The sequence below is a fragment of the Acanthopagrus latus genome, chromosome 8 (genome assembly GCF_904848185.1).
Source record: "Acanthopagrus latus isolate v.2019 chromosome 8, fAcaLat1.1, whole genome shotgun sequence".
NCBI lineage: Eukaryota > Metazoa > Chordata > Actinopteri > Spariformes > Sparidae > Acanthopagrus > Acanthopagrus latus.
The window spans coordinates 9,663,613-9,679,435 of record NC_051046.1 but is presented as its reverse complement, the minus strand read 5'-3'; the positions used below and the strand labels follow the sequence as shown (position 1 = coordinate 9,679,435).

At 42.0% G+C, this 15,823-nt stretch overlaps 1 long non-coding RNA gene across 1 annotated transcript; it reads right to left on the bottom strand.

The window, feature by feature from the left end:
* Positions 1–1,309: 1,309 nt before the first annotated feature.
* On the bottom strand, positions 1,310–4,768 carry LOC119024939. The gene is made up of 2 exons (XR_005076651.1): positions 4,678–4,768; positions 1,310–1,703 (listed from the first exon to the last, which is right to left on the bottom strand). It is a non-coding gene; the product is annotated as an uncharacterized LOC119024939 (long non-coding RNA).
* Between the last annotated feature and the right edge of the window lie 11,055 nt (positions 4,769–15,823).

The window sequence follows — 15,823 nt, the reverse complement described above, 5'->3', positions numbered from 1 at the left end:
AGGTCAGTGTTAGCACTTCTAATAAGTTTTCTTTATAAAGGGTTTATAACTTATGACTTGATAAATGGTTGCTAATGGTAAATAAATCTTGTATTAATGTTTAGTAGATCAGTTATGAAACATTTACAAGAAAAGTACTTTCAAAGTTCACCCAAAATATAAATTCAGTCCTGTCTAAAGTGGGTGCACAAGCTTGACTGGGTGACTATAAAGTGAATTTGTTTTATAACATTTTAGTCCTGCTGTACTTCAGTTGTGTTGGAGAATGCTGCGGTGCTGTTTTACTGCTCAGCTCCAGAAATGATTGGTGGACAATTTTCGGGTGAACTTTAAAACTATAAAAATAAGTCGTCAATTGAGCAGTTACAAATGCAAATAAAGTCACAAATATAGGGTCATATCTTATATAGGCCACATAAACGTTATTTTTTAATAATTTACAACTGATCTAAAGGTTTAGTATCTCATTAGGGTTCCTTTTTTTTTTTTTTTTACCTCAAGCTGCATCAAAGTGGCACTTGAACTAACCGGAGGGCCACTTTTAGGAGCACTTGAGCCTCTGAAGGGCCCGTTGAGTGTCCCACTGAATGAATGATTGAATGCAATATTGTTAATTTTGATGAATTTAGAAGAAAAACACCTGCATGTGTTCTTTGGGATTATATTAACATACTGCAGAGTTGTATTTACTTTCTGCTCCTGTCTGTGTTTCAGGCCCGGCTGTGTTGCAGTACAGTACAACACATGGTACGACTTTAACTGGAATGGAGGCTGACATGTCTCCAATGTGGCAGGCAGGCATGGCTCCCACGGCTGCTCCCTCTCAACTCAGGCTGATTCTCCCCGTGTCACGACCGGTTAGTCGGCCTGCCATTCACAGCTCATGAGTTGGGGGGTGGGAGGAACTGGACCCACCAGACACTGGCTGCATTCTGTTTGAGCAGTCCAGTGATACTACTGGCCGTGGCGCACAATATCCAACCTTCAGATCATGTGTGTTTGGTTTCCAGGGCAAATACATTGTTTCCAGAGATGGCTGCTGCCATGTGTCGTTCGCTGACACTCCCATCGTTGTGTAACGGCACGGAGATGTTCCAGGATCCCCAGGGGCCGCTTAGTCTTGGTCACATGTAGGAAGTCTGAGCTTGCTCGCATGCAGATTTCATGTCTGCCTGGCTGAGTAAGAGATTTCTTCCTTCACATGAGCCAATCGCATCTTGTTGTGATTGCTAGCTGTGTGAAGAGATGACACAATGCACAGAGCCACCAGACATGACATCCTAGACATGATAAATAACAGCCTCATATGCCAATTTTATTCTCTTTTTATTTGAAAACATGCCGTTGTTTTACTCCACATGCATGACTCTGTTTTTGCAGCCGCCGAAGAAACAGTGCGTACTGTTCGAGTACTCTATTTTAGGAGCAGTGCATGAATTATAGAGCGAAGTGGCCAACAATGTGTATAGCATTCCCTTTCTACTGACCTGAGTGCTGCGAGAGAGAGACGTGTGGAGAGTGTCTGCGATGAGTGACCATGAGCTGCTCTTGTGAGTGTTGGTGGGCTGTGTGATGGCAGAGTCCCAGCTCTTGGCAGCGGCCCAGGCCATTGTGATTTGTTCTCGCCGCTGCCTACAGGGTCGCCACCTGGCTGCCGCTTCCTCCAGTCTCCCTGGGTTACATAGAGTGCATCCACAGCAGGTCTGTAATTGAATTTCACACATGTCACAGTCAGCTTAACTGTGTTTTCTGGAAGGTGCGCACACCTTGAAAAATTTAATCTTGATATGGTTGAGAATTATCGAGATTAGGGAGGATATACTTCGGCGCTTCTGCACACTTTGAACTCCTGTCGCAAAGATAAATCAAATGCGGCGCCAAATCATTAAAAAACTTCAGTGTTTTTCAGAGGGTCGACCTTGACCTGCCAGCGGTATGCGATTATCTGGATGCTATGTATTAACCTTCCATACCTTCAGAGCCACAGGCTTAACCAGCATGTTAAATCACCCTTTGACCCAACCTGCAAGGGACATTTTAACTTTAACTAACCTTGCAGGTCATACATCCTCCCAGCTCTAATCAATACAGTGGATACAATATAGATACGGTATAGCAGGTTGGGAGGTTACGATATTTATGTTGGCCAATCCAGGTAAGAGAGGCAGGATGTGAACATAGCCTGAGAGGAAGGAGGCAAAATATCCCCTTTGCTGGAGCGTGACTTTTGGGTTTAGTTCTTCAGGCTTCAGGCTAAAACCTCGTCAGTAAAACAAGAAACACTATTTCAGTGTGTCATTTTTTCCCCTCCTAGATTTAAGTGATACAGACATCTCCACTGCCTTTATAGGTCTGTATACAGTTACATCAGATATGGTGTGCAAATGTTATCGTCATGCAGCCAAACAATTTCACTGTGTGTCGTAGCCTGTCTGGGTAGACGTGTGTTGACTGACTAATAATACAGTTGGTCCTAATTTAGCAAGCTACATCAACAAGACTGTAGATCCTTAAACTGCATTAAACTCATAAATTAACGAATTTGGAATGAGACCCAAAAATCAACTATTCCAAATATTACCTTTGAAGATATCAAATGTTGAAATTCAATTAATGTAGTTAATGCAGTTTTCCGCTGAACTACTGAGGGAAATATTTGGGTCCTTAGCTGCTAAATGCTAGCTTTGTCTTGCACCCAGGGTTTAGAATCAATTATGGCCTCAATTATTTCTCTCCAGCCATCATGAGCTCACACATCATTACCGCTTATCCCAAACAATTCAAATACATACAAAGTAATAACATTTTCGTGATTACAATCTAAATTTTTTTAAAGCAAAACTTTTGACATAGCCTCACCAAACAGACACACTTCACTGTTGCACCGGTCAGTGCCGTATGATCTGGACCTGCTGCAGGTCTCCAAAGGTGCAGCTCTAGTTTGTTGCTCATATTTTTCCCTCCTATACCTGCGTTTGCGTCCCCACTTGGCGGTCTCCATCCCCTTCCCTTACTGTACATTTCCACATACGAGACGGGCGCTCGGCTCAAAGTAGGCCAATTACCAGTCACTATGAATAAAGACATTAATGCAATGTGGCAGAGCCCAAGAGGAGCCGCGGAGGCAGGGTGTCTTCCTTCAGCTAACATGAACTCAGAGGGGACACGTAAACAAGTCCCTCCATTACATAATCAGCCCCTTCTTCCTTGAAGCGTCCTCTCCTCTCTCTACACACCCAGTCGTTGTCATGTCTTCTCTCCGCTCGCTAGCTGAAGCAGCGACTGGAAATGGTTGATGTTGTCTAGTTCCGCACTTCCTCTGGCGTTCATAATACACATTGACGTCGGAGATCCCCTGAATTTTCTTCTGACAGCAGGGGCTGATAATTGTGATTTAAAGTGAAATATCCTGAAGACTACTGGATGAATTGCTGTGAAACTGGCTCCAGAGATTGAGGTCTCTCTCTGAGGTGATGGGGTCATCGCTGTCGCTATTTTTCAGGCAGCCAACCATAAGTTAGATGGAGCGGGACTGAGCTTTATCGGACGGAAATGATCATTATCGTAACTGAGATGGAAAAGCCAGTTTGCGGGAACAGATCAATCAAACAGTGAATGGTATATTTATCACCCTACATGTTGTAAGCTTGTTGTTTGCTGCGTACAGTAGTCAACCCTCTGTTAACATCGTGTTAGCTAATATAAAAACCAACATGCAGTTTTTTTTTCTCTCTCACTGCACAAGTGCCTCAGCCCCGTGTTCCCAAGTGCGCTGCCAGCACTTTCCTGCTCTAGAGAAATGCTGTGTGGACACGGGTCCTTAGTTTAGTCAGCTAGCCTCTCATCCGTGAGCAAACATTTCTACGTCCGCTCTCCTTTGGCAACTCACACAAAAACAATCTACGTGGATTAATAAGTGATTTTGGGGTGTATGTCCCCTTTAACGGGGAAACAAATGGAAGAAACCTCAGGAATGTGACCATAGGAGTGAACCAGGTGCCAATAAGTGCAGCTGTAGACTCTTGTTAGAGTTTTATTGAAAAGACAGACAGTGGTGGAGATTACATTTAACTGTTTCACTGAAAATAAAACGCCAGAGAGCAAAAATGTTGGCTTGTTGCAAATAACAGCGATCTCTGCTATATTCTTGGTTTAGGGTGTTTAACTGCGACTTCCATTTGAAGACTTATATGAGAACGAACAGAAATTGCCCCGGCACCAGTCTGACTGTATTCACTCTCTAAATGAAATGGGCACAGGAGACAGTTGTGCCATAACGGGTGTCAGGCGCAGACTTAATCTTTAAGAACAGGGGCTATGAGACGGCCTGCAGGGGTTATTGCCTGTATGGCCTCCGCAGCACTCAATCACTGTTAAAATAAATCTAAGGATGACAGATGCTGCCAATCAGCGACGGGTTAGTGAGGTCAAATTAAGATCCAAACGTTGACCTTTTCCTCGGCTGGCTCTTTTCAGAGTGCCTATCATCGGGGCTATCAATAGGGACTAATGAGCCTTAATGGTCAGATCCTGGCAGAGCGCCATCGCTTACACTACAGCCCAGTGCTCACCAGGCCCGGGCAAGGTTATACCACTGTTGACGAGTGCTCTCAATAAAACCGCTATTATCTCAGCTCTTGCAGTGCATCAACAGCTCCTTCAGCAGCAGTGTCCTACCCAGCGTGAACCCATCTTTAAGCTTCTTCAGCTGTTGGTCCCTTTCTTGTCTGTGTGACAGCGCTGATTCAAAGGACAAGGCTGGAGGTAGTCTGTGTCTTGTCATTGTCAGCAGATCCTACAAAAAGCACACATACAATAATGAATTTATCCTAAAAACAAGTATAATTTGTGCAGCCAATGCCTGTGGACACAGAGGAGGACCGGGGAACAGGCACAGGAGCACTGGAAGTGCAGAAGATGCAGACTGAAAACAGACATTCTGACGAAGGGTGAGGTGAAAAAACAGGTTTGAATACACAGGAAATTAAACACAGATTTAACTGGAAAAATGGCAGGTAAAAAGACAAAGACAGGAACTCAACACATGAGGATATGACTACAAAATAAAACAGGAAATAACTAAACCATGAACACAAACCATGGCGCTGTTGTTGTCAAATTAAAAACACATCAGCGGGTCAAACTGTTGCATCAGTTTGAACATGTTTCATTATTATTCAATCATTTCATCATTATAATTATTGACATTACCACTTGTTTATTTGAATAAATAGTCACCAAAGCACTAATGTGTATCTGAATGAAATACAAATGATTTCCTCTAGTGTCAGCAATGTCTGCTAAAAAAACTACAGCACCTAGCTTTTTACAAATAATTTAAACTCTATATCTGTGGCCTGTTATAAAGTTGTTGTTGTTTTGATTTCTTTACTCAGGATGTATGTAAGGATTTTTCGCTCACAAAGATTTATTGGAGCATTCCTCGTCTGACGATTGTGGTTAGTCTCTGGTGATTTTCACATGCCAACCAGCACACCGATGGTGACCCTCTCACACCAAAATCCACTGAGTTAAGACTGCACCTGCCGCAATCATCGGCATCACCATCTCTGATTTATATTTGTTCATCAAACTGCTGCCCTTTCCAGCCGGCTGCTAATGAGATACAGATCATTAGGCGTTCAGCTTGTCATTCATTCGTTTATGGGCTACGCGTGATAAACGTGGCAGAACGTGGGTCATTATTTTGATGATAATGATGACGTAAAACCAAACTGTTCCTCTTCTCCTCGTGGTTTTAGCAGCAAGAGCTGTGACAATAGAGACCTCCGTTTGCTCCTTCACTGCAGACAGTTATCTTTAGCTTTGTGTCTGTACTTCAAAAATGCAGTTATGAACACATTTGGACACTTGGGTGAGCTTTTATGCTTCGTAATACAAATGTGCAGGCTCGCCAAGGCTTGCATAGAGTGATTGAGGCGTGAACTGTGAAAATGTCAGCCCCTATTAATAACAATGCTGGATCAACTACGCTGGATCCTAACGTCTGAACTTCGTCCCGGTTATTTAGATGATCAACATTAGAAGTCTATTTATGTCACACAGTGAGTGATTTTTTTCCCTTTTTCTTTTTCCTGATTGTGGCCTTCAGAGTGAAGCTGCAGCCCTGGGATTAATAAGCCTCTCTCAGTCTGCCTCGGTTAGACTCAAAGCCACAAAGCCACAAGGAAGCCGAGCATCAGCCGCCTGCAGTGCATAACAACAGCTCCAAATCTGATGGAACTGGACAAGTCAATGTGAGGGTGTAATTCTTGTGGAAAAATAACACGGTTTCCACTTAAATTTTCATGCATTGTAGATGTGGAATTGCTCAGAGAGAGAGAATAGCTTGTTGTAGGGCGGCGACTAATGATTACTTGCATTAATTTTAAAATTATTTCTGATCAATTGATTCAACAATTTGATGTTGGGAAATGCCCATCACAGTTTGCCAAGGCCGATGTCTTTGAATTGATTTTGGGCAGCACACAGTCCAAAACACACATTCTTCCTGCATATATAACTTTTCTCTGTTACCCATTCCTTGTATGTGATGTCATCCTCTCCATCCTTTATTTCTTTATTATTTTATCTGTATTGCTTTTGTCCACTTACACCTTTTTTAATTGCTTTTTTTTGCCTTCTTGTTTAGAAGGCAATCTTTAGGCTTTGCATTTTTTCCTTCTCTTGTGTGTTATACTGTTCTTGTGCATGTAAAAGATCTTTAGTGTTAAAAAGGTCAAACAGAAGCTCTTCTCTCCCACAGAAAAAACTGCTCCAGAAACGCCTCGCCAGTAGTCTCATGACATCACACTACATCACCATGTCACACATTTGCATAATCTATGTTACTTTGTTAGGCTAGTGTGGCTCATGAGACTGCATTTGGCACAGCTGCTCTGTTGTTGCTCAGGCGTGTGTGAACTGACCAATCAGAGGAGACATGGTATTTAGGAGGGGGGCCTTAAATAGACCGGAGCTAAAACAGAGGGATGACAGTGTTGCAGTGCTGGACACTGTGAGAAAACAGATGTGTTTTTTGAGCACAAAAGTATGTAAACTTATTCTAGTAGTAACCCAAAATAAAACTATGAGCCTAAAAATATGTCTCCTTCAACTTCTCTTTTGTTTGGGCTTCCTTGTGTTTGGTTGGCCTGTTGAGCTTTTATCCTGCGTTATTGTCTTCCTGAGTTTCTGTCAAAGCGCTTATTAAACTATGATTTTCAAAGGTGCTATATAAACATTTAGAAGCTGAGTATGGCAAATGTTTGATTGCTCGAACTATGATTTAAATCATTAATGGATTATCAAAATAGTTGCTGAATAAACAGAAAAAAAGACAAGTGCTGTGGAAGTAATTGTGTGTGTTTTAGTGACTGTCACTGTGCTGATCACTGCAATCAGTGAAAGATGATAAAAGAAGCAGTCTTTGATTGAGTTCAATTTGAATCAATTTCTTTGCCAGGAACATCCGAAAAACAAGATTTTGCAGGAAAGAGTCATATCCCATCTTGCCAGATCAGATCTTTTCAGCTTCCCAGACTGGATTTCCTCCAACGGCGTCGAGGCAAAGCAATGCCATCTCGGTTCAGTGGAGATCTCCTAGCAGTATGTGGATGCATGCATGTATTTATTTCAGCCTACACTGTGCGCACGCCCTGCCTGAGGGCTAATTACATTTGCACAGTCCATAGGTCCTCCATTGTTGCCTCTGCGAGAGACAAAGGCAGCAAAGAAAAGAAAAAAAAAGAAAATGACGAGATCTGACAAAGGAAGCCTTTAAGTGCGATCTGCTGGTGTCTGCGACGAGCACACGGAGATCAGAGAAAGTTTTGTTTTTTTTTTTAAGTGCACGACGCATTGAGTCGCTCGCGGTTCATCTCCGAGGCTGTTTATCAGCATGTCTGAGGGTGGGAACGCTCACATGCGCTCACACATGCAGCGAGGACCGTGTGAGATACAGAGGAGCAGAAAAGAGACACAGAGAGGGAAGCACAGTTGACTTCCTCTGTCGTTACTCACACCTGCAGTAGGATGCAATCTCCATAGCAACAGGACTTGGCAACACTGTGCAGAGTTGATATTTGAGGTTGTGATCTTTAATACCCCCTTTCTCTCCCTTTTTACTGCAGTATCCTGTGGAAAATGCATTCCCCCCCCCGTGTGTGTCACAAAAACGTCACCTCTGCTCATCAGATGTCATCAATCTGATCACTGAAGGGAATCAATCAGCCTCAAATCGAGCTAAAAAAAAAAACAACAAAAAACAAAAAACAAAAAACAAAAAACAAAAAAACAGGAACTAACTGATGTGGTGGTTTCTCATCTCCCTGCTGCATCAGACCCAGTTTAATGTACAAGGCATGAAGACCCGCGGCTCATATTTGCATCTCGTGCTGCCATTTAGTTTGACAGTCAAAACCATGCATGCAATATAATCTTCAATCATTTACTCAGCGCTGTCGGTGAAGCAGGACCTTGACCACTGAGTTAGATGGAGGTAGAGAAGAAATGATTAGCAGTAGACGTGCCACTGCAGGAACTGTTTCTGTTTGCTCTACACAGATGGATTAAAGTCTGTTTTATGAAAGAGCCGAACATGTAGATTCCCTTGTGCTGTACGCTGTTTTTGGAGCGTCAGCTCTTTCTCCTGAGTGGCCTCCTTTATTATTACTGTTAGGACAAATCTCCTTTTAAAAACTTCCAGCAGTGTGTAGTTGGTTGAATCTGCACAGCTGGCATTTCCTCTCCATGACAGTTTTAATAAACATAGGCTATGATTTAAGTGTCTATAATTTATCCATGATGGGTGTAAAAGCTGCTGCTGCTGCTGCTGAGCTCAGAGCCTCAGGGGTGTTTTTTTTTTTTTTTTTTTTTTCACAGTGACCTTGGATGTCCACTTGTGTTGGATGTGTTGCTACTCAGTTTGTTTCCTTTATCCCTCTTAAATATTCATCCAGTATAGCCAGCGTTCGCTTCTCTCAAGAAGTGCAGCCTCATCATGTGCTAATAATGAGCCTGGTGGCCACACAGCCCCACACCAGCTGATGGTTGACTTGACACCACCATCTAGTGGTCACGCAACAGGATCAGGTCCTGGGAGGCTTCAGCTCATACACATGGTGAAGTAATAGCTTTTATTATTAACTTGTTATTTAGTATTTATAAGCAGAATCTAAACAAGTAGTATAGACCTTTTAACGCACTATAATGTAGGTGTAAGCAGATGTAAGGACGTTTCAAGTGTATTTGTAAATAACTATAACTCTAATGAAGCATCCACCTGGATATGAACAGTTAACTGATGCTTGATAACATATTTTTATTGATATGTAGTGATATATCTTAGTAAGTGACGGATACATTAAGAAACGTTTAAACCTTACACTAAAATCAATCAGTCAATGAATCAATCAGTGACTACAATGCCATTTATCTATAGTCGATCACTGAGAGTTGAACCTCATTAACAATGACTTCAGATTAAAACAAAACAAAGAAACAGAGAAGAAACGATAACAGGGGAAACACTGAAAAAGAAAAGGTAGTTCTACAGTTTGTGCGTGAAAAATGATAAAGAAAAACTATTGTTTCAGGTTTCAGGTGTTATCAGATCATTTGAGGAAACTGAAATAATTGCAATGGACAAAAAACCTCTTAAACTCATAAACTGCAATCATGACGGAGAATCGATTAGATTAAGATGATAAATCATAGATAAAAACACAGCTATGTAAAATCATCACAATCAAAATAATTGAATGTTAATATAAAGTACACTTGCACACTGTATGACTTCAGATATGTTGAAGACTGTTTGTAAATGTGTTAACAACTCATGAAGATACATATATTCATATATGACTTCAGATGTGGTTTATCTATCAACACAGCTACAAAAGTGCCCTTTTTTATTAAATTGTAATAAATTCATTATAAAACTATTTATCGAGTGTTCAGACACAGGTACAGGGTATAAGATGAGTCCTCACTTCCCTTCTACCTCCTGTTATAAAACATTGGTTTCAGGTAATAGTTGATGACGCAGCATAGCTATTGACATTAAACACCTTATCATGGTATATGATATAGTTTCTGTCATATTATTATATTATAAAGCATTCATTAACAGGTTATATACCAGTCAGTAGTTTTGGCTTTCTTTACATCTTCCTGTGAAGCATCCATATTGGTGTTATATCAGTTTGTTACAACACATTAAAACATAGTTGTTAACACGATGATCTCATCAAAAAATAGACTTAGTCCATAAAAAGTACTTTCTTACTGGAAAAAACTGCATACTTCACATGCTACATACAACACGTCCAAGGCCAGGAAGGAAGAGGTCACACCTGAAATGAATCACAGCACTCCCAGTTTATCTCGTCTTGGTAAATGTGGTGATGTCACGACATACTGGCGTCATTATATATCAGTAGAAATATATAATGTTATCAAGTATTCACTAGCTGCTTATTCATCCTGTTTTTATCACATGCGTTGTTGACAAAAAACTTGAATAAACATTATATTGTGCTTCATTAAGCGTCGGACAAATAATACAATTGTTTTCCTGAATTCTTCATCTCACAAGCTGAACCCTCATTGGTATTCCTTTACAAACAAACAAACAAAAGAGAAGACAGTAATAGCCCGTCATCAGGGATATCCCACCATCCCCCCTCCCACCTCTTTCCGCCTTCACGTTGCCTTTAGGCTTCAGTCGAGATCCACTCACTGTGTGACGACTCAGTTCACCACCGCACATGTTGTCTACGTTACAGCTTGACCGTTATCTGTCTCCTGGATTCCCATTTAAAAGAGTATGTCTGTGTAAATAAAAAGTGGATGAAGTCATGTAGTGTGAAACAACAGTATGATTATCAAAATGTGATCACTGTCCAGATTAACCTGCCATAACTAACAAACACGTCACCCCTCCTTCCCTTTCTTGGGTCTTAAAATGCATACCATACAGCCATTTTGTTGTCATGGTCACAGATAGAAAAAAGAAAAGAAAAAAAAAAGGCTGAAAAAAGAAAAAGAAAACATCATCTGTGTCCATAGCAACTGAGTCAAGTTTAGTGCTGCCAAAAATGGTTTAGGCACAAGTCTTCTCAGAGATGTGAGATATGTGTATTAGATGCCGGCGTCGTGCACCGAACAAACAGCGACCAGTTACACACACACACACACACACACACACACACACACACACACACACACACACACACACACACACGGTGCAACAGCATCATCAGAACGCATTGAACGGCATCTCACAAAATGCACTATGCTGCTATGGTGTATAACCACTGTGAAGCAAAAGACATGCAAAGATCATCCATGGAGGAAAAGTTACAGACATTTATCACCATTTGGCTATACGTGACTGCTGTACGTTCTCCTGTTCCTGCTCAGTCAGAGAAAATGGCCCTTTTTTATCCCTGAATACAGAGCAAGGCATCCTCAGGAAGCCTCTAATCCCCTTTAGAAATCTTAGTCAACTACTATAAATAGAAAGCGTCCATGGTGCCCTCTGCTGGAGATTAATTTGAGCCACTGACGTGCACTGCACTGTATTTTGGAACACTCAGCAGTGCTGCAGGGCTGCTCGCAGACTGATGCTATGTTGGAGTCCACGCGCACAAGACTGTATCATAAGGTTTGCACTCTTAACTCCACTGCCGCATCAATCAGCTGAGCTCCGTGATGCCTGTTTCTCCACGAAGACATGTTCCCTGCGTGCATGCCTGCACGCAGCCGATCCCCAAGCTCCACCTCGCTCTCTCTAAGGGCGTCATTAGTGGGAATTACCTGGTCTCCCATGGAAAAGCCTAATCAAGCCTCCACTAAACTGAGTGCCTCTTTTGTTTGCAGACAAAGTAGAGCCGTGGAAATCCCCTTCTGTCTTCGGGTAATCATCTATCGTTATTTAACAACTGGCAATCGTGACCCAGGGGGATGCAGCGGGGGTCCAAGGTCACGTCAGGCGCCCAACGTTGGGCTGCAACCTCCTCCGACCAGCCCGAGGAAGAGGCAAGGAAGATAAATAGTGATAGGAGGTGGAGGGAGCCGATTTATCTTACCAAATGGGGCTTGAATCAGGAAGCTCTTGGAAAGCATGATGGGGGGGAAACACCTTAAAGTCTGTCCGAATAGGACTAAAAACAGTCTCAGCTAACATTCCTGCAGAGATTTATGATATTTTTTTGCAGCTCGGGGATCATACACTGGGGGGGGGGGTCTGTCTCTGTCCTGTCAGTTTGGGGAGGACGCAAACAAAAACCACAACCTTTAAAAACTTTTGTCAACCTACAGCATCACTCTGTCTGTTTGCATTTTACAGGTGAAACGAGAGAGTGGACGCTGAGCGAAACAGAAAAAAAAAAAGAAAAGTAAAACCAGACTGGTGTGAGTCTGTGGGAGACAGAGGAGAGAAAGAAGAGGAATTTATGTGTGTGTTTGCTTAGATAGACGACCAGCCACTGCCTGCACTCAATTGTATGTGTGTGTGTGTGTGAAGGCCCGGTGCTGCTGATGGTAGGAATGCAGTGCAGCTAATCCCAGAGGAGAGCAGAGCACTGCAGAGGAGATGCTTGGCAGATCTCCCCTCATCCGTGTGACTGCTGTTGGCGGCTGGTGTGGAGAAGAAATCCGGAACTGGATCAGAAAGCGAGCCAGCCGTGGTTAATTTGCACGGGACTTTTCACACCCAGGGGAGGAACTAGGCAGACATAACCAGCACCAAAGCACACAGAGACGTCTGCTGTCCTTCCCCTGCCAACCGCACTGCCCTGGAGTGACCATAGATAACAAGCCGAAGGGTCAAGCATGTCACGGCGCTGGATGTGAATTCATCCAGGGTCAAATGTGTCGGAGCATCCTGTTTGATTCTCATCTGGTGACCACCATTCTTTAAAAAGTGGATTCCTAAAAAATGGGACACTTTGCTGCAGATAACTGACATGTTTTGATTTCTACATCGCTGTTTCTGCAAACTTTACATTTATTAAGGTTTATTTCTATGTTTTGACAATGCTGTGCTCATGCTCTGCTTGGGTTTAGGCACTAAAAACACTTTTTCCATTACATCCGCCTGCCTGGCTCTACTCGGTATGACTCGGCTTGGCATCCAACCGCAGCAGGGATTTGCACTGCCACCACAACTGGACTACCTGCTAGAAGGCGTCATCGTGGTCCCCGTTGATGAATCACTGCTAACAAAGTGGCTCTGCTTAATTAGTCACAAACACGTTTCATTTCCTATAACTTCTTCAGCAGCATTAGAGTAAATGTTTTCACCAGCATTAACTTAACATGACACCCAAAACGGCTAAAAGCGAACACACTCGGCTCATCTCGGTGCAGTTAAACTGGTGATGGAAAGGCTATTCTGTGCGAGGCCAAAAAGTGCCATTGGTTAGAATTATCATGCTTGGGTGTAAAATACCTGTTTTGTCAGCACAAACATGACGCTGGAAATTGTCCCCAGGCCTCTTTTAAAATATCCAGTTGTTTCATGTGTATGTGCAGTCTTGAACTGTGGTCACTTGCTCAGAAGCCGAATCGCCTAAATGCGCCATCATCCCCTCCACGTCCTGATATGACCGTCAGATCACAAACGTGTGATGTGAATGTGATATGACGGTAAGCAGCATATGACGTGCACAAATGTGATATGACTGAATTTTCATTTTAGTGTGAACTGTTCCTTTAAGATTAAAAGCAAAAGTTATGATGTCGGTGCTGGAGTGCAGGGAATAGAGGAGATGGGAACCGTGGTCTCTGTTGAGTGCCGAACAATAAGAATTAACCTTCAAACACACAAGACACACTCTGGCTAATGCTAGCTCGCGGCTAATGTAGTACAGTAATCTGCCTGTTTGCAGTGGATAAACCCAAATGACCCTTCAGCCAAACTTGCTTTGCTGGTGGCTAATACCATTTAACAACTGACACTGCTGAGAAAATATATCTCATGTAAGACACACATTCACACACAGGGTAGTTTTGAAGTTTTATTAATTGTTGAATTTTGTTTCCTGACTCATTTCAGTCAGACGTCTTTACTTGCCAATTGTTGAATTAATTGTTGAATTACTCGGCAAGTTACCTTGAGTGAACTCTGTTGGAAGCATTTTGGATAATGTACGTACACAACTCAGCGACATATAACAAAGACCTAGTCGTGTTTTAGACATTTTAATTCAGGATTCCTACATATTATATTTTTAATCATCACCTATTTCATTTTAAGATGACTTAACAATTAGAAATCATTTGTTACTTTTCCTGCTTAATCTATTTATCCCCCTTTTATTGCAAAGCACTCTGGTAACACTGTGTTTTATAAAAGTGTAATGAAGTCATCACTATTATCATTATTTTCCTGGGATAAACTCAGTCCCCCAGTAACACAATGACTGACGGACAAAGTGCAGACCAGGGAGTGAAAAGATAATCTCAGTAGTCTTTTTCAACCAGTAAGAGACAGGACGGCAGCAGGGATGAGGTGGGGCCAGCATGACATAAAACAGCTCGTGGGACGTGTCCTCAGAGTTACTCAGCCTGTTGGATGCAGATGATGATGCTAAATGGACACCGAGCTGTGCTGACCTGAGCGGACACAGACTGCAGCCGGACGCACCTTTTGGCTCTTCCTTCCTTTGAGGACATTTTGTGTTCATCAACTTTAAATTGTGGACAAAAAAAAAAAAAAACAATTTCTTGGACGACTGTTTTGCACTGACTAAGTGAGACTTTGTTTTAAGGTCTATGACCTTTGCACAGGTCAGTTTATGTTTTTTTTAATTTTGCTTTGCTAGAAAATGCTGTTCAGGTTTTAATGTTGTCGAGCACATCTCCTTATCACTTTTCCAGCCCAGCTATCTATCAAATGTTTGTTGGACGGAGAACTGATAAGGGTATGTGTCTGACACTTTCCATCACTGATAACTGGACACAATATGCTGCCACTGGGGGAGAAAAAGGGGTTCATTATATGAACCAGTGACGGGGTCATTGGGACAACCAGGTCTTACCAGTTTCACTTTTAATCTCAAAAAAATGTTGCATCGATGATCGCCTTCATTTGGCCTTCTTTGTCCGGCCTTTATCTGTTCTATCACTGTACCGAATCAACGCTGGGTTACAAAAATCGTACAAATCTAATCTTATTTTACTAGTTTGAATTTGTTCCTGTGTCCCAATGCTGCAACATCAAACTAAAAACAAGACTGTTTTTTGGAATTTGGCATTGTGGAGGCACAAGGCGGCATCTAGAAGAAGCTCTCTGCTGATGCATGCTTGTTAAATTCTACATACAGCACTGGTGTATATGCAGCAGAACCTCACTTTGTTTTAATAGCATGTTATTTTTGATCAGCTGGAGGTTTTCATTGTTTCATTTCTCATTGTTTAATGTGAGTGTATGGTATTATATAATGGTGGCATATTGTTAACCACCCAGTTTATCAGGCTTTGCTGTTTGCTTGTCAGGGTTGCCCATTCAGGAAACTTAATTAACATGTAACACTAACATTTTAGTACCCTTACACAGCTACAGCCATCATTAAAAGATGAATGAGAATGTGATCGAGTGCCAGTCTGTACAGGCGTCATCCCACCTGTCTGCTAAGATGACCCATCATTAATAAATGGTACATTTATAGTTAATTAATCCCTGGTATAATAGTTATTTCACTGTTAACAAACATTTATGAGGCAATTGCAAAGGCTTATAAGCATCATTTCAACTTTATAATAAACTATTGCTCGTGAAATAGTGAAAAAACTAAAGTTTGATTAACCATAACTT